Source organism: Ambystoma mexicanum, chromosome 4q (genome assembly GCF_040938575.1).
Source record: "Ambystoma mexicanum isolate Mex_15411 chromosome 4q, UKY_AmexF1_1, whole genome shotgun sequence".
Taxonomy (NCBI): Eukaryota; Metazoa; Chordata; class Amphibia; order Caudata; family Ambystomatidae; genus Ambystoma; species Ambystoma mexicanum.
This window is the reverse complement of record NC_090928.1, coordinates 628523340-628550015: the sequence shown is the minus strand read 5'-3', so window position 1 is coordinate 628550015 and position 26676 is coordinate 628523340. Positions and strand designations below refer to the sequence as shown.

Sequence of the window (26676 nt, the reverse complement as noted above, 5' to 3'; positions counted from 1 at the left end):
ATTTTTATCCAGATGGCCAATTCATCACACCGCACACCTAGAAGCCCAGCCACTCAGGGTCACCGTTGGAGCACCTACAATTTTATAGGCTCCGTGCTGCCTTCCGCAATTCTTAGAGAGGCACAGCTCCTCCCTACTGATGAGGTCCAACCAGACTGAAGCACGTGTCTGGGGATGCTGTTGGTACTCTTGTTCAGAGGAGAATTGCCTAGCATTTCGGTGCTGGACTGCCCCAGGGCAGGACAAAGACTGATATGTTTGGGATATTTCTTCTCTGTGAAAGATAGTGAGCTAAAGACTCTGGGTAAGTCTCTCGTAACCAGGACTAATGTCTGGCAGAGAGACTCCCAGGAACCCCCTTGTCAATTTCCGCAATGCCTGACCTGGGTTTCCCGCTGAATACCCCCCCCCCCCACCACGAATCCGCTGGAATCTCCTACATCGCCAACTCTGGTGGGGCCCGCGGGGTGGTATCCTCATTGTATAAACTCCTCCTGACTTCTTCTCCACCACAGCCTTCTGGGGCCTGAGACAACTGGGCGTCCGAACTGGAGTTGGAACCCACCGACCAACTGTGGACGAAAATGTGCTCCCACACTTAGAGTTCCCTGAACTTTCGCTACCGTACTATTCAGTACAAACTGTTGAACAGGTTATATTACACCCCATGCAAGATCTCCAGATTTGCTCACTCCGACCCAAGGTTTTGTCCCCGCTGCAGTGCAGAGGATGCGGGCCATCTGCACATGTTCTGGTCCTGCCCGAGGCTGGTGGCATTTTGGGACGAGATCCTGAAAACTCTGTCAGAAATATGCGACATAGTCGTTGACCCTGACCCACTGGGGGTGCTGTTTGGGGTGTGGGGGACTGAGGGACCTAGAGGGGCCGCAACATTTTTAAATGTCAGCTTTATAATTGCCAAGAAGTATGTATTGCAGAGCTGGAAGGTCCCCCCCCCCCCTTACATTCCAGAAATGGCAGAACTTATTGACATGGTCTCGGAACTGTGAGGAGTACCACCTCACTACCTTCCCGGCCCAAAAACATCTGGACCCCCCCCTTTAAAGGGATGGTCTAGTAAAAATGTTTATTTAAAAAATAGATAGGCCACATAAAAAAAATATAATAGCATCCTCCGTTTTAAAACTTCCTATGTAAAATTTTGAGCTATTCAAGCTCAAAATTCGAAAAAGCAAGCACAGGGGCGCCGCCATTTTGTGAAATGGAGGCCCTCCTGTGCTGGCTTTTGCTTTTGCGGCACTAATGAAGGAAAAGCCAGCCAGCTGTAGTAAACAAAGTCTACCGCTGGGTGGCTTTCCCTTCATTAGTGCCGGGACTCGGAGGACGTGGACCGGAGACCAGAGCAGGAAAGCTGCAGCTGAATCTCGGTAAGTGCTATTTTTTTTACAAAAAATAAGCACTAGCTGCGGTTTTTTTTCTAAGTTTTCCGGGCTGGAGGAGCCCGGAAAACTTAGAAATAAAACCGCAGCTTTAAAAACGTATTTATGTTTGCGATCGCTTTTGAAGCGACCGCAAACATAAATACAACGTTATTGTGTTGGAAAACGCTTCGGTTTTTCTTTCCAAGTTTCTCAGGCACCACCGGCTCGGAGGAGCCTGAGAAACTTGGAAAGAAAAAACGCAGCGTTTTCCAACACAACCGCGTGTGTTTCTGCCTGCTGTGGCTATCACTTTGGGTCTCCGGTGCTCCCAGAGTTATGTTTACATGCCGCATAGTGTTTCTACCTGCAGCTGATTTCCCATTTGGGGCTCTCGGGCTCCCCACGCCCCAAATGGGAAAGCAGCTTCAGGCAGACACAATGCGGTTGTTTTCCGCAATGCCGCGTTGTGTCTGCCTGAATCTGCTTTTCCATTTGGGGCTCTCGGGCTCGAGCCCGAGAGCCCCAAATGGGAAATGCTAAATGCTGCGTTGTCTGCCTAAATCTGCTTTCCCATTTGGGGCTCTCGGGCTCCCCGTGGGGAGCCCGAGAGCCCCAAATGGTAAAGCAGATTCAGGCAGACACAACGCAGTTGTGTTGGAAAACGCTGCGGTTTTAAAACCGCAGCGTTTTCCAACACAATAACGTTGTATTTATGTTTGCGGTCGCTTCAAAAGCGACCGCAAACATAAATACAACGTTTTTAAAACTGTGGTTTTATTTCGAAGTTTTCCGGGCTCCTCCAGCCCGGAAAACTTAGAAAAAAACTGCAGCTAGTGCTTATTTTTTGTAAAAAAAATAAATAGCACTTACCGAGATTCAGCTGCAGCTTTCCTGCTCTGGTCTCCGGTCCGCGTCCTCCGAGTCCCGGCACTAATGAAGGGAAAGCCACCCAGCGGTAGACTTTGTTTACTACAGCTGGCTGGCTTTTCCTTCATTAGTACCGCAAAAGCCAGCACAGGAGGGCCTCCATTTCACAAAATGGCTGCGCCCCTGTGCTTGCTTTTCCGAAGTTTGAGCTTGAATAGCTCAAAATTTTACATAGGAAGTTTTAAAACGGAGGATGCTAGTATTTTTTTTTATGTGGCCTATCTATTTTTGAAATAAAATTTTTTACTAGACCATCTCTTTAACAGCCATCTTAATAATCTAGACACATCCTCCTCCGGAGACAACTCATCGCAATCATCTTTGTAAAGTGCCACAGCTCTAGACGTTTTTTTGATGCCGCTCCCATGACTTCCAACATGTTATTGTTGAAAATGCACCACTGTAATCAGTTGAATATGTATTTTGCTACTCCTGGCTGCTCTGATGTTTGTGTAAGCTGTTCACATCTGCCTTCAAAAATAAAAGTGAAAAAAAAAGTGGGTCTTACCCCGGCAGAGGGGATCCAGGGTGAACAGTGAATCACCCAATAAATTGTACATGTGAAATGATGAGATGAAGTTTGTCGTGTTGCATCAGGCCCTCTGAAAAAAGCGATTTTGAATGGCAGAGACCGTGGCGCAGAAGGCCCTGATGTTGAGGTTTTTAACTGCATCCTCATGCTAGAGAAGCCAACAAGTGTGCCAGGCTTGAATGTGCCACCTTGTCCCGTGCTTAAAGCGCAGGGAAGGGGAACCAAAGGCTTGAATATCCTGACATCATTTCTTGAGCACTTTTCTTTTGCATAGCATGGTTTCCCACACTGTTTTTATTCAGAAGTAAGGATTGGCAGAAGGTTTATTAATATAGGCCCTTTATTTTGACAGACTTGACTAGGACTTTGTTATTATTCGATGGTCGTAGCTTGCTGCAATCTTTAGATTTAAGATTAGATGGGTGTTTTTCAAACACAATTGAAGTTCAGTAAACACCCTCGAATTGTGATCACTTGTGTCTTACTGTTTGATACCATGCCTTCCTTACAGCTACCAATGCGGTTAAATGGCTTGCCACCATGGTGAAGGTAAAAATAAAAAGCACCATCAACCTATTCCCTAAAACCAATTTATAGTGCCACAATTGCACCAAGGCAGAAATCGTGTGTCCGAGAGGCCACTCAGTGTCACATATCTTGTATAAGGTAATAAGGGACACAATGGCAGGGGAGCTTCTCCTCTGGCCATCATAAAGATATTAACAAAAAACTAGGGCAATGCAAAAAGTGGCCACAGAATCCACAAAATAGCAAACCTGGCTTAACAGTAGGTAGAGCACTAAATGTAGGGGAAGGTAGTTGGGGTGGGGGGGGGGGGTGCAGGCGTCACACATTGAACCGAGGTGCAGAAACTCCCAGTGTAACTGCAATGCACAAAAGCTAAAGATGAATTTTGGTTCTGCTTAAAGATGCTCCAACTAAGTTTGCTCTAGTTCCACAAAAAGCTCAGCCACCAAAACGCCGACCCTTATTTCTAAATCAACCTCCCACCCCGAAAACCACACATGACATTTAAAGAACGCTCTAAGCTACCATCATAGCAAGTGCTCCAGATAAGAATTTCAGATGGGAGTATTTCACTCCACATATTTAGAATTAGGGAGCAAATGCAAATTCAAGAGAGTAAGAATTTATTCTCTCTTTCACAAGACGTAAAACGTATCTGGTGTTTGGAGGAGTCCCAGCATACAACCAGTAATAGAAATGAGCTGATACATGACTGCAGACCTTGACTAAACAATCAACCAGCACTGAGACAACTGGACCATCAAAGGCCGTGGGGTGAGGTGCGGTAATCAGCACAGTGGAATGGTTCCTGATCCATCAGTGTGCCAAAAGTCATGGAAATGCACAGGGTATGCTTCAGCTTGGACACACTATACCCATCAGCTTGCACGTGCACTTAAGCAGCAGTTTCTGGTCAAGTCAGTGTGGAGAAAAGTCCAATGAGGCAAGAAAACGAAAAGAAGCAGAGGTGATCCTAATTAGAATGCACAGAAAGGGCCAGTCCAGAATATGCACTGCGCCTGCAACTGCATGAAGCATGAATAGCCCCATTTCCTGGCTTGCAAAAAATTATAATTTACACAGCCTTTGCTAGAATGAGAGCCAACCTATCGAACAGTTGAAGTCTCATTGTATTATCAGCACTGTTGCCCTCTTATGGCAGAGTGCAGAAATCTGAAAACTTTTCCCCATAACAATTATTTTGGTTAAACCACATTGATGTCTTTTACTGTTGTATGAAATATTTCTTGAGACCTATGGAATGTGCAAGCAGTTTGCGTTGATGACCCAATTACATTGAGAGACTCACCCCCCCCCCCCAATTGGGTTTTCTCCCCTTTGGAATTCAGTGACAGCAAGGACTCGAGATCATCTACAAAATATAGGTTCTTCTGAATGACTTTGAAGGTTCATGCAACAATTGCGGGGAATCAACCATATTTAACAATGATTGTGACCACGTTGAGGGTTACCAAACCAGATCTAGAGCTTTCAATAACAGGAAAAAAGCGGACTCTTCCTTGGCAAGTGAATCTCAGATAATAATCAGATCTTTGCATCAAGTGCATTAACCCATGGGCAATGCAATTCTAGACAGATACCCAGGCAAGGCACTTTCAACTGTACATATTTGTCTAGTCTCCAAAGTCTTACCAGGTGCTGGAAAGCAGACTATAGAACCGCTGCAATCTGTAGGCTTCACTTTATACTGCTATCCCATTCCACTCAAATACGTATGTCACCTGACGTTTAACATGTCTTAAAGGCATAATCAAAGATTAGAACGATGAAAGGCTTAGCTAGCGTTGAGGGCCTAGACCCTGTTACCTGCAGGATGTATGCATATCTGTGCAGCTGTCCTAATGCATTTCAAACAGGAGTAGGATTGTTCTCAAAATACCTTTGCTTTCAAGGATAGTGCAATAGAATAGAGCACATTTTCTGGTGGTGCTACCTACCTTCAGAAAATGCAGCTCATGTGAAGACCTTGATCCATTCTATGTAGCCCGACATACGGAAAGGAAATTCAGGAGTGACACTGAAGAGTCTGTTCACAAAGCTCGCATGGTGTGCCCCCTTTTGGCCCATGCCATTAGGCACAGCCCTTTGGCCGCAGAACCCCTTTTGGCATAACCACAGTGACATGCAAGTTAATTTGGCGCGAGAGTGATTTGGCCACTAAATGGTGCTAAATGTCAGGATTTGTACTTTAAGTCACTGCCTTCTCCAACGAGACCTAGCATATTTTTAGCAGAATAGACTACTCCATTCGTAGTATGATTCATTTAACATTTTAAATTCTCAGCCGTATAAAAGTTGCCATATTGTAGACATTTCTACAAATCTAAATGCTGCAAGATACTAAATCATATTTTTGTTGAATAATCAGCCCGTCGTTGTGTACAGTAGGGATATCTCTGGGAGCTGCAATTGTAAAAATTGATCTTTGAAAGGGTTAATCTTTGCACCAGTGCATGGAATCCTCAAAGCTGTTGTCACAGGTCTCAAATTGTCTCTGCTAGAGCGGTATGTGAAAAACATCCGTAATATGGCATTGAAGGATTGCATAAACCAAATAATGAGCATATAAAAAGGGTGTCTAAACAGACTCATTGCGGTATGAGGCCTTTCCCCACTACGCACTGGCAGATCAGTGAGAACTGAGATGCCCAAAACATCAGAGTGAGGAACACTAGAAGGGTCACTATTTATTCCTACAAATGAATTCAAGCTCGCTAAGATCACAAACCGCATTCTGCATGCCGAAGGTATCGCCCAACAATGCAACCAAGTGGTTCTTTTTTCAAAGTGGAGCATTTACATTTAGGAAGGTTTGAGCATCTTTTGAATACACCAGTGTTAGCCTTGTGTCTGCTTATTGACAGGTGCCCAGAGTTCAAGTACTGTATCACACTAAATATGCTAATATTTTCTGCAATCAAATGTAAACATGCAAATTGACAAGGGGGGTACTGGGAGTCTCTGCCAGACATTAGTCCTGGTTATGAGAGACTTACCCAGAGTCTTTAGCTCACTATCTTTCACAGAGAAGAAATATCCCCAAACATATCAGTCTTTGTCCTGCCCTGGGGCAGTCCAGCACCGAAATGCTAGGCAATTCTCCTCTGAACAAGAGTACCAACAGCATCCCCAGACACGTGTTTCGGTCTGGTTGGACCTCATCATGTAGGGAGGAGCTGTGCCTCTCTAAGAAGAGCTAAAGACTCTGGGTAAGTGTCTCGTAACCAGGACTAATGTCTGGCAGAGGGACTCCCAGGACCCCCCTTGTTAATTATCAAATGTAAACATGCAGAATAGGCAGACGCACAAGACGTCCAGTCCAGGACTTGCCCACTCCCCTAATCCCTCCATCATGGTCCACACATAGTCTTCCCTCTGACAAATAGAATCACTGCTTCATAAAACAATTAGCAGCTGGGATTTATTAATTGTGGTAATGACGGTGCCGGTTCTTCTGTGAACCCATTCCCGGGAATTGGGACTTCCCGAATCCACTGCCCGATATCCTGGGCCGCCAGGACTTGTATGTCCCGATAGCACCGGGATATCAGTCTGCGGATTCGGTGGTACGAGGACGGCGGCAACCCGCCGGTAGCTCTGGGTGGTTACTGCCGTCCTCGTAATGAGGCCCACTGTTATAGTACGAGTTCTGCAACAAAAAAGTATCCCAAGAGAAATGATAATACAGATTGATCTCAGATTCTTAAATACATAAAACAAATCAAATAACCATGGTTGCATAGATGTGCTTTAATTTAATTCTCAGTCATTGGTACAAGATATGTTAATAATAATGTATAACATTTGTATACACGTACACTTTTTTCCATTTGCTTTGTGGACGGATCTGGTAAGGAAACCACTTTGGAAGCAGCTTTAGGGGTTGGTTAATGCAGAGTGAGTACTGGCAGAATGATTGTAATCCGTTTTTGGGCTGGTTTAGGTATCCTATTGGAGTGGTGCGAGTGGTTTTCTTCAATCGTTTTTGGTGAGCACTGTGTGCTAATCTGGTGGGTTTGTCTAGTGTTTTTTGTGGCTTCTGACCCTGTTTTTCAGTGCTGGCCTACATTCAGAGGGTCCAGTCCGTGGGGTGTAATCCTTTGTTTGTGCCTGGCCTTTTCCCAGTCTCACCCTCTCCCACTCTCCCCCTCCAACTCCAACTCCAAACCCACACACCTCCCCAGATTGGTACGTCCACCTAGTCATAAATGCCACACTTGGATGGAACTGTGAATGCTGAGTAGGTGCCACACTAACAAATAATTGTGGATTTTAGCAATTGCCTCACTTAGATGGAATTATGAATCTTAAGTAAATGCCACACTTGGATCGATTTGGGAATGTTAGCAAGCACCACACTTAGATAGAAATGTGAACCTTAGCAGAAGCCACACTCGGATGGAATTGTGAAAACTGGCCTGCGTCGCATCTGTACAGGAATTTGAGTGTTGGTGGATCACACGCTTGGATGGAGTTGTGGGTGTTGGCAGGTCACGCACTTGGATAGAATTGTGAATGCTAAGCAAACATGGACTCTCAAATCTAGGTACAGCCTCCCCTTTCTCTATTGTAAGGTGAAACATAATGTATTGGGATACCTGGGCCTCTCTCCCGCTCTGCAGGACTCTTGAATCTAGATGTGACCTCCGTCTCTGGCAGTTATATGTTGAGACCCACCTATTGTGGAACCTAGACCTTTCTCCCACTCTAGAAGACTATCATATCTAGGTATAGCTACCATCTTTATCTGCTATATGGTGAAACTTAGTGTATTGTGCAATTTAGGCATCTTCACAGCTTTGCAGGACACTAAAGTCTAGGTATGGCCTACATCTTTGTCTATTGTATGGTGAAACGTGGTGTATTGTGGGACCTGGGCCTCTCTCACCGTACAGAAATCTCAAAATCTGTGATAGTACTATGAATTTACTAGTCTTCATCACAGTCAGAAAATTGCTAGAAATGATTAGCATTACGTTGGCTCACACAGAAAATTGTAGTTAGGAACTATTATCATTGCACTGAACCAAACATAGAAAGTGCCCACTGTGATAGTACTTTGAATCTACTAGTCTGCATCACCTGCCTGTGCCATTCTCCTACAACTGGTTTACTAGGGTTCATGCTATGATACCGATTTATTTACATGCTTAGGAATTGTTCTTGCAAGATTGATTCAGATCTAGTAAGCTACCTTCTCTCACATCTTGAAAGTACCCCCTCTGATGCATGCGCTGAACAATTAGAATTGCCCTCACAACTAGACAATTCCGTAAGTTTCTTACCTAGGTTTTAAATCATACCTCAACCAACACGCTCACCTTGCATATCACTACACGTACTCTCTCCTCTACACCATCACTCAATAAGAGTGCAGCTATACCCCTCGATCAATTTCAGCCTAGCTGCTCACATACGAACATTAACAAACACCTCATCATTCTATAAAAAGCAGCTATACCCCATGACAAACAGGCCTAGCTGCACACCTAAGCGTCCTACAGGCCCAACGCAGCCAAAACCCTTTCCTGGTGTCCACCCGCCAGACTGCACACATTCAACTGACATCAATACTGGTTTATAGTGATATTTTCGAATGCCATTTTCTCAACACCAAATTTGCAGAATTTTTTTTTCCCCCCCCCCGAATGTTTTTTTTTAATTTTATTTTTAAAATGGGGGTTTCCCCCAAACCCCTGTTTTTTATTTACACTTTTTTTTTTTACTAACGAAACCCAAAAAAAACAAACAAAATAAAACATTCGAAAACAAAAAAAAATGTTAAATGTTTGACATAATGGTCATTTGAAAATATGTTTCCGAAAATATGACCCGGTACCATCAATACCACCACCAAGATTTAAATCCTCCAAGATCGGCGGTAACAGTTTCCCTGTGAAGGCCGCCAAACTTTGGAACTCACTACCAAACGAGCTGAGAGCTGATCTACCCTATCCACTCTTCAGAAAGAACCTCATCACCCACCTTAATCTATCCGAAGACTAATTCCCTTTCTTTAAACTGTTGTACTACATGACACCCCACCCTTGAGTATAAACTTCTGTATATTAATATGTAAATAAATCTCCTGTACATTTACTATATATGCATACCACTATATACCTTTGCATATTACAATGTAAATAACTTTGCCGAAATGTGTAATGGCACATTCTTAGCTTTACTTCTTGTCTATCTGATTTGCCTTTGTATACGGTTTACCATTATGCAACTTTGTAAGCTTTGCATATCCTTGCTGCGCCCTGCTACCTTTGGGTCCGGTGCGCTTTACAAATTCAATAAACCTAAATGCTAGGATGCAGCTACCATCAGGCAATTACATCAGCTGCACACATAACTGGTGCCCCCAAGCACCCTACGACACCTTATTCTCTCAACTGACCTGGACTACGGTCCCCGAGGGGGTTCAACCTACCAGCGCTTTGAGGTCATAGAAATTATATATAGAGCGCTATATAAATGCCAAATAACAAGTGACTCATTAGAAACTCACTTTCTTTACTCATTGCATACAGCATCTTTGAGTGATCACTCGGAGTAAACACTAATTTTAAAACGTGTCATCCACACGCATTTATGTGCTCAGCGTGAGTGCTAACAGTCAAACTAAATGTTCTCAGGCAGCTCAGCGACGTTATGCAGCATAACTTTAAATACAAGCCATTCTCTGTGTGCAGGAAAAGGAGGATTTACCTGCAACAGCGATGCGTCCCTCTCCAGTAATTGTGCACCAAAACATACTGGTGCCCATAGGTCCCTGTGCTCTGCTGGCCACAGCCAACAGGGCGTGCCAAAAAGGGGAGTTACACTGAATGAGCTGTGCCAAACCATCGAGCACGCTGAATGGCTCGCACCCAATCATCATGATCCGAAACTCGCATGGGCAGAACTAATGATGCCGACCCCAATGCCATCTACTGGTGGAAAGAGGAAGATCTTAATATTGTGACAAGCTAGTGTAAATGTATGCATTGAAAAATGAAATGTGCCGTAATTGCAAGAATGTCATGCGTAAAAAGGGGCAATACGCCCCTTATCTGGAGGGCTGAGATAGAAATGTACAAGATGAAGACAAATTCATTTATCTTTCCAACCTAAACAGTTAATTGCCCACGAGATAATTCAACATGTGGCAGCTGCTTATATGGGATCTTACTATATTGAGGAATAGAACAGAAGGTCAGCTCCATAGGCCAAAATGGCTGTGAAAATGGAACACAGATGGGGTTGTCTTTTCCAATACCACAAATTTCGTTTGGGGGTGGGGGATACACGTGTATACATTAGCGTGATGTGCAAATATTAGGAGTCAAGGATTGCCCTATTGGGCCCACTAGTTCACATCACAGTGAAAGAGCATGTAAAGACAATGCAGACTTTTGCTTCCACAAGTTGTGTTTCCATTGGTGAGGAATGAAGAAATCAAAGTTAACTAGCCAAACACATGAATAGCAGTAGTGGGGAAAATAGATTCAACATATATCTGGGTATCTATTCCCAACCAACCAAGGAACAAATGGCAATGGAGATTACATAACCAGAACAAGTTTATATTGGCTTGCAGGTGAAAGAAAGCTATTGGAACACACCCATTATTATAGGAAAGTGGGAGATGCCCAACGGTCCCTAAAATACATATATGGCTTGGAAAAGGCATATTGGCATCTGGAAACTGGGACAGAGGCAGGGTACGGTTGTGAAATACACTCAATATGTGCCAAACGACAAAGGGAAACACGGATTTACTGAAGGAGAGTAAACTCTGGGAGCTTTACTGAATATCAACACTGGATTCAACCCTAGAACCTCTGATGCCTTCATCTTCTCTTCCTACCTCTACCCTCCTTTCATCTTTGTGTCTCAAACAGTCTTATTCATAAGCAACACATGTTGGACTGGATGATCCTAGGCAGCCACCTTCTCTATAGCTTTAAAAGACACGGTCTATCCTAGTGGGGACTAGGTAAATCATGCCATCACTAAACTTAGGATATCCCAAAGCACATCGAGCCGTTCATGCATCCAGACTATACATTCACAATTTCATAATTTTCATCTCTCCACTCACTCTTTCCCTCAATTCCGACTATCCCTTTTTCTATACCTAGCCCATCTGTAAACCCTGATTTTAATTTTCCTCCAGCAAATTAAGTTCTGGTGATCCGTGGTTGGGGACAGAGTACGCCCTCAAATCTCAGACAATGATAGGCACCATTATGATGGCGATTCCATGCAATATAAAAGCACAATAAATTAGAGGAGTCAAGTTCATTTAATTCTGGCTAATAATCAGAAATAGGTTTGTTTTTATTTACTTTGAAGGAATCTTTGTTGCCCGATATTGTGCAACCTTTCTCTACTGCGTTAATTACGTAGCATACATCCATTTTTCTTCTGTAGGGCAACAATGTGCGTAGCCCTTTAGACCAATAATGTCTCTAAAGTCATTAAGTCCCATATATATTGGCAGATCACCTGCTGCATGAGGGTACAGAAAAATGAATGAATCCAGGCAATACAAAATAGTTTGCAGTCAGATATAGTTTTTCATTTGGAGAAGACATAGGCAAGTTATATTTTCTTTTTATGACAATGTAACTGAACATATCTCAAAGGTTTGTATAGATAAGTGACATGTGGTACAAAAAGAACCTGGCATTCGACACTTTCATTAACGAGACAGAAATGATCCAATTGTGGCTTAGAAACAGTCATATAATTGGCATGATGTGATGGTAGAGAACCAACTAGGAGATCAGAAAAAGAAAGGACCTAAGCATGTAACGTGCACTGCAATATTCCCTCCAAGTCAGGCAGTATATCTAAGCCGTTGCAGCATATAGCCATCCAACAAGGGTATAAATCAGGCCAGTACATGGAGATGAAATGCTGAGGAGGGGAAAGAGGCATGACACCATTAAAGTGTGCAAGCCCACAGACGGACAAGAAATACAAATTCTGAGAAGAGGATACAAATAAACAGAAGTTGAGTCCAGCAATCTTCACCAGTAACCTGACCAACACACCACTTCGTCCCTGTTGCCCTATACCCCCTAAAATCTGTTTTATAAGTAGGGCAAAGGAAGTGAAATTGTACATGGACTACAGTTTCAAGCTATCTTGTGGATCCTGAGGAGCAGTGAGGATCCTGAGGAGCAGTGACAGAATGTAAGTTGGTGAGGGTGGGAGAGCCTGCTTTTTATTAAACTATAAAAGCAAAAAGCAATTGGGTTTCTAAAAGCGAGATCTGCTAAATCGGACCCCACTCTCACAATGTTCCAAGACAAAAAGCGTATTCCAATCATGTGCCCTGTCGTGTCAGCCCACTGGCATCCTAGCTGCCCTGCAGTGCCAACAGAGCTGGGTCAAAGGTCACATGTGCATTTCTGACCACAGTTGCTGAAACACAACTTTCAGACAGAGATGGCCTTTTAACTGTACGCACCTCTGGTTCAAAATAGCACAACTGTGTACCCCAGCAGCAGGTTAATATATTTAGACACAGTGGCTACTGAGATTACACAATTATACAGCCACAAGCATTTGCTGTTATTTATTGTCAGATTGGTGAACGACGACTCAATCATGACAGGGCCAGGTGTCTATTAAGCGGTCTGAGTTGGGAGTACCCACAACAACCACTTTATCATCTTCCTGAGAAGGGTTCTCATCTTCCTCTAGGGAACAGGAACACTCATTTGGAGTTCCACTGGGAATGACAAAGTTACTCACAGTAATGACTACCTTTCTTCTAAGTCCATAGTCCCTTTCTCCCCCATACTTGTGGGACATTCCTTCCATCGGAACGGGACCAGAGCACTTTTGAAGAATCAAAAATTACTTTTTTCCTTATGCAGGGCCATCATACGTGACCCCGCCTTCCTGAGCTACGCCCGGCACATCACCCGTCAGTCCTTTTCTATCGCCAAAGTCGAAGGACCATTATCAAAATAGAGGATACTGGTTAGAGGGGATGGCGGGCGTATGGAGGAAAGTGGCCTGTGGACTTAGAGTAAGGTATTCACTACAGTGACTAACTTGGTCATACTCGCACATCCCGCCCACTTTCCTTCATACTTGTGGGAGATTCCTAAGCACTGACCAAAGGAACTCTGGGTGTATGGAAGGGTCCCCCATAGGAACACATTGTTAAGAACTGCCTGGCCAAATTGGGCATCAGAACGGGATCTCAGGTCAAGACAATGTCTGCCAAAAGCCAAAGGGGAAGCCCACGTAGCAGCCTTGGCTATTGACTCCCAAAGGACGCATTATTGGAAGGCAATAGCAGCCGCTTTGCCACAGACCAGACGTGCATGAATGCCCTTTGGGAGCTGAAGGCCTGGAGTTTTGTAGGCCTCGGAAATACATGAAGCTATCTAACGAGAGATGGATGCTTTCAAGGCTGGTTTCCCTTTTGGGTCACCAAACGTAACAAAGATTTGTGAAGAACTTCACAGTTTGCCCTTTCTGTTGTGGTAAAACTTCAGAGCACGTCTGACGTCTAGGTTGTGTAAAACCTCCACGACATCAGAGACCGGATTCAGAAAGAAAACTGGTAAAGATAGTGACTGGTTTTAATGGAATTCAGAAACATTTGGAAGGAAAAAAGGAGCGCGAAGCACAACCTTATCCTTGCAGAAAATTAGGAACAGATGCTCGATAGAGAGCTTGAAGCTCGCTTATTCTTCTCACAGATGTTACTTCACTGAAGGCGGCCACATTCTAGGAGAAAAAAAACGTGAGCTCTGTAGTAGCCATTGGATCAAATGGCTTGTGACCCAAAGCGGTAGGGACCATGTTTCGATCCCATTTTGGGTGAAGAGGCCTGACTGGCAGAAGCCAGTGAAATGCCTCTTGATTACCGAGTTTGTCAGAGAAAAAGAGCAATTATCTGTAGAAAGATAAGCTGCAATGGCTGCCAGATATGTTTAGATATAATGAACAAGACACGGTCAACAGAAAGCCATTTACTTTTGTACTGTGCTCCTGTAGAAGGCTTATGCGCCTCCTGCATTATGACCGCGTGGATTGAACCACCATTTTGTCACCTGCTGAAGTGATGTGTGTCACAGGTTTTAGCGAGGCCATTGTCACTAGAGGGATTGTAGCGGCTTTTTAGCCCCTTGACGGGGAACCTCGGCAGAGTCGGTTGTAGCCGACCTGGAGTGCTTTTCAGCCTTTTTGGTTTTTGCAGAAGAATTAGCCCTCAGTGAGGGATCCTCGGCAGGCCGTTGCTTGAAGACTTCAGGCCTTTGCCCTCTTTCATTGCCCCCTCAGCAGGACTGGCACAACCACAAGATTGTTTGTGGTAAAGCTTAGGGTCATGCCCGGTAGCCAGAGCTCCTAAAAAAAGGAGCACCTCGATCCCGCTGGTCTTTGAAAAAGCATCCGATTGGGGATTCTCTTGGTTTTACCCCGGTACCTTAAGTCACTTGGGATGGATGGATGGATGGATGGATGGGACGCGGATAGATGAATGAACGGTTGAATGGGACGGATAGAGGGAATGGATGGATGGAGCAGACGGATGGGACAGATCAATCTGATGGATGGATGTGATGGATGAATGGATTGATTGAACGGATGTTCACGTGCCTCGTCTCGGGCGCCTTAAAGATAACCATCATATCACATTGCTACGCTTACTCTCTACTAAACACCATCATTCAACTAGATCACAGCTATACCCCCCACCCCCCCTCGATTATTTCGGCATAGCTGTTCACGACCCCATGAACACCTCATCACCCTAATAAAACACAGCTAGCCAAGCACATTCTGGCCTAGTTGCACACATATGCGTCATTCAGGCCCTAAGCAGCCAGAGCCCAGTCTGGGTGTCCACCCACCAGACTGCACACATCCAACTGATATCTTCGGCACCTCACCGAATGCTAGGACGCAGCTACCATCCGGCAATTACAACAGCTGCGCACATATCTGGTGCACCCATGCACCCTACGACACTATCTCTCTCTACTGACCAGAACTACGGTTCCTGAGGGTGTTCAACCAGCGCTTTGAGGACATACCAAGGATATATAGAGTGCTATATAAATGCCAAGTAACAAAACATAACCTGACAGCAAACCTCCTAGGCTTAGTACGTTTAGTCCCAGACTGAGAAACTTCAGGAATCTCCCACCCTTCGGCTGAAGCAGGCCCAGAAGCGTTGGGCTTAGGCTTAGCCCATTGATGGGGAATGTCAGAGGAATATCCGGTCTTTGTGGTCCCATTGATCTTCTGTGATGGTCTGCAACGCCTCCAGATGGGACAATATACATCCTCCCACTGGAGTGGGACCGATGGAAAGCATCATGAAGAACCTCGTTTGAGAGCACGACCCGCGAGTATAAGCTGCTTTAGCTGGGGTTTGGCAAGGACCGACAAGGATTTAGCCATTTGCATGCTTGCCTTCGGTTTTTGTGAGCTCCTCATCAGTTGAGGAGTGGAACAGATTGGCGGGAGAGGTCTACGCCAACCATAAGGCCCTGAGCGGAAGTGGACACATGATGGGCCGCGGCCTTCAGCAGGTTTTGAGCCAGAACTTTGGCATCGGATAAGCCGCCCTTTGAGCCCGTCAGGAGGAATAAATTCCTGAAACTCGGCAAGTTCCTTCCACAGCTATTCAGCATTAGCCTGTTGCAGCTGAAGGGCTGAATTGGAAAATCCTCTTTGCCCCCACTGTCAAGAAGCTTCTCCTCTTTGGAAAGGACTCGGGACGCTGCCGTGGAGGATGGCTTAGCCTGGAGCGTAGCTGCTGCCACCACCGATGAGGGGAGTGGACATGCAGTCAAGGAGGTGTCTTTCGACGCGTGTAGTGAGCGTCAACTTTGTTTAGGTGCTGCCCGGAATGAGGTTTTTCCCCCAGACCTTTTGGGCTTTGGCCAGGACATCCTATTAAAGGAAAAGGCTGGTGCGCTCCTGCAACAACAGAGTAAAGGCTCCAGAAAGTACACCTTCATGTGGAGTGAAAGGTTTGGGTATTGGAATATCTTGCAACGCCATCATATCCACAACACTGTTGTAAAAGGTTCTAATAGAGCAGGGCGGGTCATCACTATCCTGGTCCGCTTGATCTTCATCCAGTGCGGCGGGAACAGAATCCTGATCCGCAGCATGTGGCACCTCAGTCCCAGAGGGCATACTGGACTATAAAACAGGAGTCTTTTGCACAGGTGACAGTGGAGTTAGTGCAGTTAGGGGCCCCACTGAAAGTGGGGGAGGAGGCACTATAGGGACCGGCAGAGGAATTGCCGGAGCAGGTTGCGGTTCACGTGGCTTAGGATACATTTCCTTGAATAGACCCTTAACCCCTTAAGTGCCAATGCTCGTCCTTTTTGCATAGACTTGCATAATAGCCTGGCACTTAAGCGGTTAAAGTATGCCTCCGTAGCATCTGAAACTTGCCAAAAACAGCATCCTCAGAAGAAGGCCTAGGCACTGGAGCGGGTAGAGGCCGCTCTAAAGGGGCATACCCCCAGGATTGCAGAGAGGATGGTTGCCAAGATGGCACTATTTTTACAATGGCTCAACACACTGTGCGATACTGGACCTTCCTACTACATGGGAATATGTATGATCAATACACCAAAAAAGGTCCTCTGGCAAATGTCACTACTCGTGTCCCCCCACTGCCCCTTCTTAGAAGAGTTTAAACCAAATAATAGCTCTTCCAATATGGATCAATTTCCTTCCAAAATACAATGTTATTATACAGTTCAAAAAATACATTTACAAAAGAATACATACCATATTTCACAAAATTATTAAAAGTCCATTAACAACATTGAACGTCAATTCGTATCAACAACTCAATTCATATAAAACAATTGATACACAAAATTATGTATTGTCCCCCATTGATTTGCCGGTCAGTATGACCTGGTACTACACAGCGTCGATCATAATGACTCCCAAGTCGCGCTATGTTTTTCGTAGCCCAACTTATAGGATTCTGTCCTGTGTGGCTTGAATTTGCCGGACATTCATCAGGGGCAAATCTGTGTGCACCTCAACTTAAAATCCTGTGTAATCCTGAGGATCCCTATGGGAGAAAAAGACACAATACATTCTAAGTGACTGGTCTTGTAATTAGACCTACCCCTTTCATCCCTCCTATAGGGGAATCAGGTTAGATATACATTTCTGTATCTGATTGTTAAGGCTGTAGATGCCACTTCCACCACAATGCAAACTTACGTGTTGCCGACTTTCCAATTTCAGGATGGAGGTCAGCTTGTCCCGTTAGGCCTCACCTAGAAGGATAAAAGCATCATCCACTTACACTGCAATAGTGTATATCATGTATTTGTAACCACTCTTATTCCTGCATTGATAAGCAAAAAGGAGACTCTTACCATATAATGAAAGACAAAAATAAAATCTGTAGATTAGTGCCGTCTTTAAGTTGCAGTATACTGCTAGAACAACTTCTAGTTGTGGCATCCCATTATTAGCATCCTGGGAACAAACTCCAAATAGCAGGTCAAGACCCCAGTACACTAGCGTCTTTTCTTAGGAGGCCTGCAAATATCCATAAACTAATAAGTGGAAAGCCCAGGGGACCAACATCTATCTGGATTTCTATTTCCCTATTTCATGCTAGGAAATCTTACCCTTTCCACAGTGGAACTCATCCTCGCTGAAAATCGCGGGAGAAAACCTGCACTTCTGCATTCAGTTAATTAACTATGCAATGAAGTAATCACGTTACGCGGCGATACCAATCCACATCGAATCCCGGCCTGGAGGCTATCAATTATGTGGCTGCTGTACTTGAAAAAAATCCAAAAAAAAAAATCCAAAAAAAAAAAAATCACAAATTGTAGGGAAGGCTACGGGACTTCCTTGCTCCCCATATGTGTCTCCATTTGGTTTAATGTCACCATGAGATACAATCTCCCTCGTTTTCACATTCAATCCATCCTATTCCTCCCACAAATGTTCGTGGACATTTAAATGGACAGGATTTTGAAACATATCCTCACACCAACACTCTCAAAGAGGCAATATTGAGCTGATCTGGCATCTTATCTACCAATTAGCAAAGTTAAAACACCATTTTTAGAAGTGCAATAATTGCCAAAACATTGTACCCCAAACCAGCCTGCAACACAGAAGGCTCAGATCTTAATACATATTGTATAGCGCAATACCATTTTGACATTTAGTAGGTATAGTCCTCAAGCAGTAAAAAACACATCCTAATACAAACAATACAAGTAGACAACATGCATGAATGTCTCCCCATCACACCCAAGTGTATTCTATGATTGATTGACAGTGAAAGCCTATGTTACATTGTGCCATTCAATATTCTCATCGAGTCCTCTTATGTGGCTCTGGATCAGGAAAATATGTTTCTGTTCAAGGTTTATCTATTTTCTGTTAACATCTTCCTGCGATTTCATCTTTATTTTTGATAGGATGGTCCAGTCAAATTCAGTAAAGGCATGTTTCTTCTCCGTAAAATGCTTAAGGGTGCCAAATCGATTTTATTTTTAACGCAACTCCTGTGTTCAATCATTCTTGTCTTGCATTTTTATATTCGTCTTCCCAATATAAATGCAAGGACAAGGGCAATTAATTATATAAATAACATTTTCTGTATTGCAATTAGTGTACTCTTTCAACGGTTCCAGGTCATTTAATCGCCTGCAATTTCATCCCGTCATTTCAACATGTACCTTCCATCGAAAATGCTCATTGTTTATTTTATTTTTTTTGGTAGTACCTTCAGTTTAAATATAAAATTGTCCCATGAATTGAAAAAAAAATGTGTCAAAGTTAACTGGATCCACATATACCAAGGGAGCCGACGTAGGAGGGAGCGAGACTGACAGTTGAAACCGAGCACACCAATTCTTTGGAGGGAGGAAAGGATTCTTATCCACATAACGTGGAAAAGGCTGCTCGGTGCCAACCGTTGAGAATGTTGCTGTGAGAATTAGTCAAAATGGCATCCGCGGACTGCGGGGGTTGGACCGCCATTTTGTTACTGCCTGAGGTGAACTGCGTCATAGGTGTCAGTGAGGCCGTTGTCACCATAGGGGTATCAGGGGACTGATGTTCCATTTTAGCCCTGTGACATGGAACCTCGGCAGAGCCAGGGTGCTAGCAGATCTAGCGTGCTTTTGCGACCCCTTAGAGACTGCTGAAGAAATAAAAAAGGTGTTTAACTGCCTCCTTTGCCCCCTCAGCAGGATCGGTTAGACCACAGGCCTGAGTGTGGGAAGGCTTAGGATCACCTCCTGCAGCCAGAGCCCTCGGAGCTCCCCCCCGATCCTCAGGGGTAACCGCGGTCCGTTTTGTTTCCTTAACGGAAACCTCAAGGCGAGTCTTGGTACACTTAGTTCCAGATTTGGAAACCTCAGGAATTACCCCTGTGAAAACAGCTGCAGAATTACTGGGCTTCACCTTAACCCCCAGGTGGGGAACCCCAGATGACGATCCGGTCCTGGCAGCCCCCTTAGGGAAGGTTAGATCCCTTTCACGACACCTCAAGGGAGATCCCTGGTACCTGAGCCACTTTGGCCCCTGCCGGAACCAGAAGGTCCCAGGAAGGAGTCCCCTGGCCAGGGTGCCTACAAAGGAAGGAACTTACTTTTTACTTCAATAAACTGCTGTAAATGTGGAGGATTAATCTGCTGGAACACCTCAACCCACCTGACAAGTTGACACTGGAGTCCCCCGACAGAAAGGGAGTCGCAGTAGAATCAAGAGTCCCACCGGTGTTCCGGGCCCAAGCACTCCAGAGAGTGGGGATCCTCCCTCGCGAAACGACGTACACATGAAGAACAGGACACAAATCCCAGACGCTCTGGCATAGACAGAAGAAAGTGGAACTGGAGCAGGAATATGAAGGACAAGGGACAAAAAAGTAATTATTGATGCTTCAAAAGTGCTCTGGGTGGGCCAGGGATGTTTATTGGTTGTGTGCATTTGTTAGTTTAATTAAAAGTCCTATTTTTAATGGAGCTTTGGTTAGACATGCTTTTATTTTAGAACCAATGAACTGCATATGCACTGACTCGCAGCAGTATAACCTGCCTTTGGCTTAGGTTACCAAATGAGGTGAAAGAGGTATATAAATCGGTTGTGTCGTTTCACCTTTATTATTTCGACCACTGCTGGTTGTGTAGAAGTGTGGGGCTGAGCGGGCCCATTACCCACTACTTATTACCTGTAAAATGAGCACTTTGTGCTGTCTAACATGCATTTTGCTTGCAATATACAAAACTTCCGCTTTAGGAAAGCTACCCGAGCAAAGAAATGTGCTTAAGTAATCTTGGTGGCTGTGTTTCTGAAGTTGAATATGGATGTTGGCCAGTAGCAGAAACATCTTAGTAAGGACATAATGAGGCACAAGCTTGGAAATGTTGGAGAATCATAGGTGCAGCTTGAGAAGGGCTTTCCAGACGTACGCTGTTATTTGGTTGACCCAAGCTGATAGACCAAGACAACTTGAAAAGTAAGAAAAGATATCCGATTACTGGAGTTTCTCTCAGGGGGAGGAGGGGAATGACAACACTATCCTGAAGAATCCACATCCTACGAGGCTCTGTTCAAAACTTTGCAGCTCAAAGATAACCAAAGATCACTACCTGCGCAGAAATTCTCATAAGCAGTGCGACAAATCCTGGATGTCGTCAATTCCCCCCTAGAGAAGCTCCTTCCTATGAGGCCAGGGAGGTGAGGCCGCTACCAGATAGTCCCCCTGGGAGTGGTACTCAGCGGGTGGATCTCATGGCAGAGGGAAGCCCCCCCATGGGATAAGTGACAACCTGGGGAGAACATGGTATGCCCATAGCCCACCTAGCCCTATTACACCTTCCTCACCAACCACCTACAAGACCATTCCTAGTGTTCCTATCGATCGATCGATTTCCTTAAAACTAGTAAAGTAGGAAGAACTGGGTCGAGGAAGAGTGTGTGCTCCTCAAGGGACCTATATGCCTAGGTACTGAGATGTGGAAAAGACCATCTGACCCAATGCAAGACCTCAAGATCAGGACTGAGATGAGGAAGAAGTGCAGAAGAATAAAGAGCACCTCTGTAAACCATACTGAGCGGTCTATTCTTTCTAGACTTCCTATTGGCTGAGACACATCTGAAATAGAACAGGGATATTCAAACAGAGAGAGAAAGAGAGAGAGAGAGAGAAAGAGAGAGAGAAATCCTCCATGGAGGAACTGGGAGTGGCAGAGCCCCGGGGAGGACCCGAATAAAGCAATCAAGGAGCTAATGCTTACCCATTGGCAGACACGTACCAGAGAGCTCCACTGTGGTTGGGTGTGTCTGGAAGCAGGACGAAGAAGCACCAGCTGATAGAGAGCTGGAAGGCAGGGCCCACCTTGGATGCAATGCCTGGAGCAGGAAGCCGCTGCAGAGCTTGGACGGGGTAGGAGGTATCCGAACTGGGGCGAGAGACCCAGAAGCAGCCGACAGACCGGTGAGCAACCAGAGGAGGTTTGGGAAACGAGGAGGCTTGCTGGGAACCCGCCCCCCTCCAGAGAGATTATACCACAGTGGGACACAGGTCTGGGACCCGTATCCAATAAGGAGTGGCATTTAGAGTAATTTTATTTCTGGCAGTGCCTGGGAGAATGGGAGACCAGGGCTGCCTAAACCACGAGCGAAAGAAACCAAAGGGTCCTGGGTCCCAAGAGAAAGAAACCAAAGGGGTCTGGGACCCAAGAGAAAGAATACCTGGCAGGATAGTGAACCAGGTACAATTACAATTATTGAGAATCAAGGAGAGCCAAGAATGAATTGGGATCCACACGTAATAACGAACGGCCTCCAAAATCATCATCATAGTCACAGTACCTTGCAGGATAGTGAACCAGGTGCACTGTAAACATGATTATATGGCATTTATAAAGTGCCTGCCTTCGGGCTCCCCAGCACTTAAGGGTCTGTATCTGCAACCCTACCGTCCCTTTTCTCTGCACGCCACTCGCTGGCTGCGCTTGCAAGCTAACTGCGCTTCCCCCTTCCCCTCCTCGCCGCACTTGCACAATCTGAATGACACAAGGCCTAGTAAGATAGTTATTTTGTCCTCCCTCCGTTTCCCCCTTCTTGTCTTGTCGCGCCTAGAAACGCTTTTGTACAGGTGCGTTATAAATGCCATATCATATCAATGTCCACCATGGAAAGGGAAAACATACTGTTTTCCCCTTCCCTGGCAGCCATTTTAAAAAAATGTTTTTGGAACAGAAAAAGGAACAGAAAAAAAAAAAAAAAAAAAGAAATGTGGGCCCCAGGGCTTATTGCTTAAACAGTGATTAGGGGTTACAACATCAAGCCCCAGAAAACGACAGTAAGCCTCAAAATGTGCACTCACCACTAGACACTGAATAATGGCAATCGACTCTAGGCGAATAAGATATGGTGTGCTGTGTTTATGTTCATGACGGAGGTGGCCAGTGACTTTATGTATGGATTGTAGCCTACACCTTAACAATTTTATCTCCAAATATAGACATACAAAAAAATAATCCATGAAATGCCCAGAGTGCTGGCAATCAATTAGCCTAAGACAGGGGGTCTACAACCTTTGGCTCTCCAGATGTTTTGGACTACAACTTCCATCATTCCCAACCAGCTTAGTTAATAGCCGGACATGGGAGGAATTGTAGTCCAAAACATCTGGAGAACCAAAGGTTGCAGACCCCTGGCATAAAGGGTAACAACCCGAACAAAATTCAGCCACTCCAAGCCGAAAACAGAGGTGTCAAAAAATACAAACAAATCCGGCAGACACTCCACCCCCAGAAAATAGATTACCATTGCAAAAAGCCATCAACTTGAAGGGGGGGGGGGGAGGGGCAAATACGAAATATCCATGGGAAACAGGAGACGGCCCTGCTTCCGTCATTACTAAGCCGTTAGGCAGTTCAATATTGAGTTGAAGGTCCACCAGGGATACAGGCCAAGACAGAGGTTATATACTTACTTTTCAGAACTACCAAGACATTGACCACGATGTTCAAAAACATTGTGCCCCCAAGCATCAAAACAGAGACAGGTCAATACTCAGTAACTTCTAGTCCTGTGATGCAGGAATGAGGAGCACGGCTGACTTTGAACAATCATCAGAGAGAAAAGGCATACATGGGCCCCATTGAGAAATCTGTAGTAATGTGGCAGAGTGCGCACAACTCCAAAAGAGCACAGATCATATTGCTATACTTGGCCATTCAGCCAACATCCCGGGGTCTAACAATCTACCAACAGAACTACCCAACAAAACCCCCTGTGCTACAGTGATAGGACTAATACTCAAAAATACATAAACACAAAGACCATATGAGTTTGTCACCTCAACCTAGGACAACCCCGATTAAAATGTGGCATTGTGGTAGATAATACGATATATGGCGTTTATAACGCACCTATCACAGGTGTTTCAAGGCACGAGGCTAGGGAGGGGGGAACAGAGGGGAGACTGACACCTGGCCTAGTAGGATCGTTGTCTATCAGATCACGCAAGTGCATGGGTAGGGGGAGGGGAAAGTGCAGTACATGGGAAAAAGAATAAACAATAAGTAGAAAACGGCCCATTGGTGGCAAGTGCAAGGATAAGTGCAGGCATCAGGTGGTGGTGGGACTGTTAGGGATGCAGAAAATAGTCCCAAGTGCAGGGGTTGCAGGAAGGCAGTGCAGAGGTGCAACTTGCATGGGGGAGGCTGGAGAAAGAGTACCTGGGCCCGAGATGAGAGGGTGGCCAGGTAACCAGTGCCGAATCAGTTTCAGCTAGGAAGTCAGCAGGGGAGAAGAGGAGAAAAAGCAGAAGCGAAGAACAAGGTTTTGAGGTGCTTCCAGAACCGGAGATGGTTCTCATCAAGTTTCAGGTAGGCTGTTCCAGAGGGAGGCCCCAGCCGAAGAAAGGAGATCTACAACCAACGTGTTGCTTGGAGAAGTGACTAACCTTGGGGGAGTTGGAGGCGGATGAGCGAAGAGCTCGAGAAGGAATATATTTAGGCAGAGAGAGTTGAAGGTATTGAGGCCCTAGGCCCCAGAAGGCCTTGTGGACAATGCAGACGGTTTTGAAATCCTTGCTCCCACTGGGAGCCAGTGCAGGGTTTTCAGTCCTGGAGAGATACGATCCCTGGGCTTGAGGCCAAGGACAAGTCTTGCAGTCCTGTTTTGGATGAGTTGCAGAGAGTAGAAGTAGGCAGATTTAGAAAGAGGCTGTTGCAGTAGTCCAGCCCATAGAGAACCATAGCTCTGGAGACAGTGAACTTCTGGGGGGGGGGGGGGGGGGGGGAGAGGAGAGGAAAGGAAGAATACTTCTGAGGAGGTGCAACTGGTAGTGTGACTTCTTAGAGACGGCAGAGATGGGAGGAGAGAAGGAGAGTGTGGAGTCGAAGAAGACTCAGAGGATTTTAGTCTCACAGGTGGGAGCAGAAAGAGGGCCAAGAGAGGCTGGCCAGAGAGTTCCCCCCCATTTCAGGTTACCGCCCCCTTTCTGTGTATAGGCCTCCATGACAGTTTGTCGTCCTTTTCCTTTCCGACCTTTCTCTGCCATTGAAGAGCAATTTTCGTGCCCAGCTTATTTGGCAATCATTGGTCTCTCCACTCTTCTTGTGAGGGTCTTAATCTGAGGGTCTTGATCTGCACTCCATCTAAGGCCAGCGGTCACCTATTGCTTTCCACACTCTAGGAGCAGGCTCTTCCCATCTTCTTGCATCTGCCGACACTGCTGTTCCAGTCCTGCAGCTCTTCACAATGACAGTTACTGTGTGCCACCAGTGTCAGCGCTCCTGAATACCTGTTGCGCCTCTATGTCTGTGCTGGAGCTGCGTGTCTATGTGCCACGGCTGTAGCTCTTCCGTGGGGTCAGAAGCGTGATGGCACTCTGGGAAGGTGGGTTCAATCTAGGTGGTGTGCACCCACTCACTTATGCCTGGGGTTGGCCAGGTGTTTGCCCCCAGGTCCGGCCAGGCCACTCTCTGGCGTATGTCCTGCTGTCTTTGTGGTGTCTGCCCAGAGCTTACAGGCCGCAGTCCGACCAGGCGTCAATCTGGCCGCCGGCCCTTGCACGCCAGCACGGCCCACCCAGTGTTTGTGTCCCTCAATTGCCTCCCGATGGTACTCCCTCTCCTCATTTGTGCGTTTCAGTCGCTGCGGTGGCGAGGGAGACAAAGATGGGCAAAAGGCGGGCGGGGGAGTCAGCTGAAGTCTGCGAGTTGGGTCTCGCAGTTGCGTTTGCACGAGCCACTGCTCTCTGTAGTGAGCTTGCGTGCTCCGCGGTTCGTGTTCTTCTCTCCCTCTGTGTCGGCTCAGCACTGCTCACAGGGGGGCGCTCAGTGTTGTGGCTGCCACCATGTATAGGGTCGCACCAACTAGCCACGTGGGTTTCCACTATATGTAAGGAGTGTCTCCATTCAAGCTTCTGCGTGCACCCTTTTTCGGCAGAACATTCCCTGGCAGCACAAGTCTTTGCTTGCAAACCTATTTTTGTAGAAATAGTTATCCTTGCAAGAGTTTCTTGGGCCTTTTTTCCTAGCGGGCCTATTTTTTCTGGTGTGAGCGTTTAGGGGCGTGCCTTCTAAACAAAGAAATAAAACGTATGAGGTCTTGCACTCAGTACTATACTTTTAAACAACTCACTTAAACTCAACACTATCCACACTAATGTGGCAAAACTTTAGTCAGAGAGCCCTAAACATAGCACACCCTATAAACTTGGCACTTGTCCATGCAGTAAAGTTTGCTAGTCATAAAAATAAGAACCAAACTGCGAAAGAACATACATGTTAGGGTAGAACACCAAAATTCCCATAAACCCATTAGGTTTTGTATCGCGCTATCCAAACCGGCCCGGAGGCATACGAGCGCATACGATAATACTTAAAAAAGAAAAATCACAAATGAACAGCGGACCTCACAGAGGGGACCTAAAGTCCCAATAAAACTGCTTAATAGGGGTGCTACTTAAAAAAGGTACACCTTAAGCTTCTTAAATTTAGCCAAGGATTTTTTCCTTCTGAGCTCATGTGGGATTGAATTTCATAGTCTGGGCGCTGCTGTGTGAAAGGCACACTTCTTGGTTTTTTGCCAATTTAGCTGTGTGTACCATAAGGAGGTTAGAATTATCGGATTTCTGATTTTTACCGCAGGTTTCTTGGTGATCCTTTCTGCAATATATTGTGGGTTTGATCCCTCTAGACATTCGTGGACAATAGTGAGCACATGAAGTGGATCCTGGCTTTCACTCACTGGGAGGCGGTGTAGACCCCTCCTAGCCTCAGACTT

The 26676-nt window shown here is 45.5% G+C and overlaps 1 protein-coding gene across 5 annotated transcripts in view; it reads right to left on the bottom strand.

The window, feature by feature from the left end:
- SYS1 (SYS1 golgi trafficking protein) overlaps positions 1-26676 on the bottom strand; it is a 49760-nt gene that overhangs the window by 13578 nt on the left and 9506 nt on the right. For 2 of the 5 annotated variants that reach the window (XM_069608176.1, XM_069608175.1), the window contains exon 2: positions 17614-17669. The exons of 2 other annotated variants lie outside the window; for them this stretch is intronic. The gene's annotated coding sequence lies outside the window, so the exon portion shown is untranslated. Of the gene's footprint in view, positions 1-17613; positions 17670-20079; positions 20259-26676 lie in introns of all 5 variants that reach the window. One more of the 5 variants, XM_069608178.1, reaches the window with a different exon arrangement.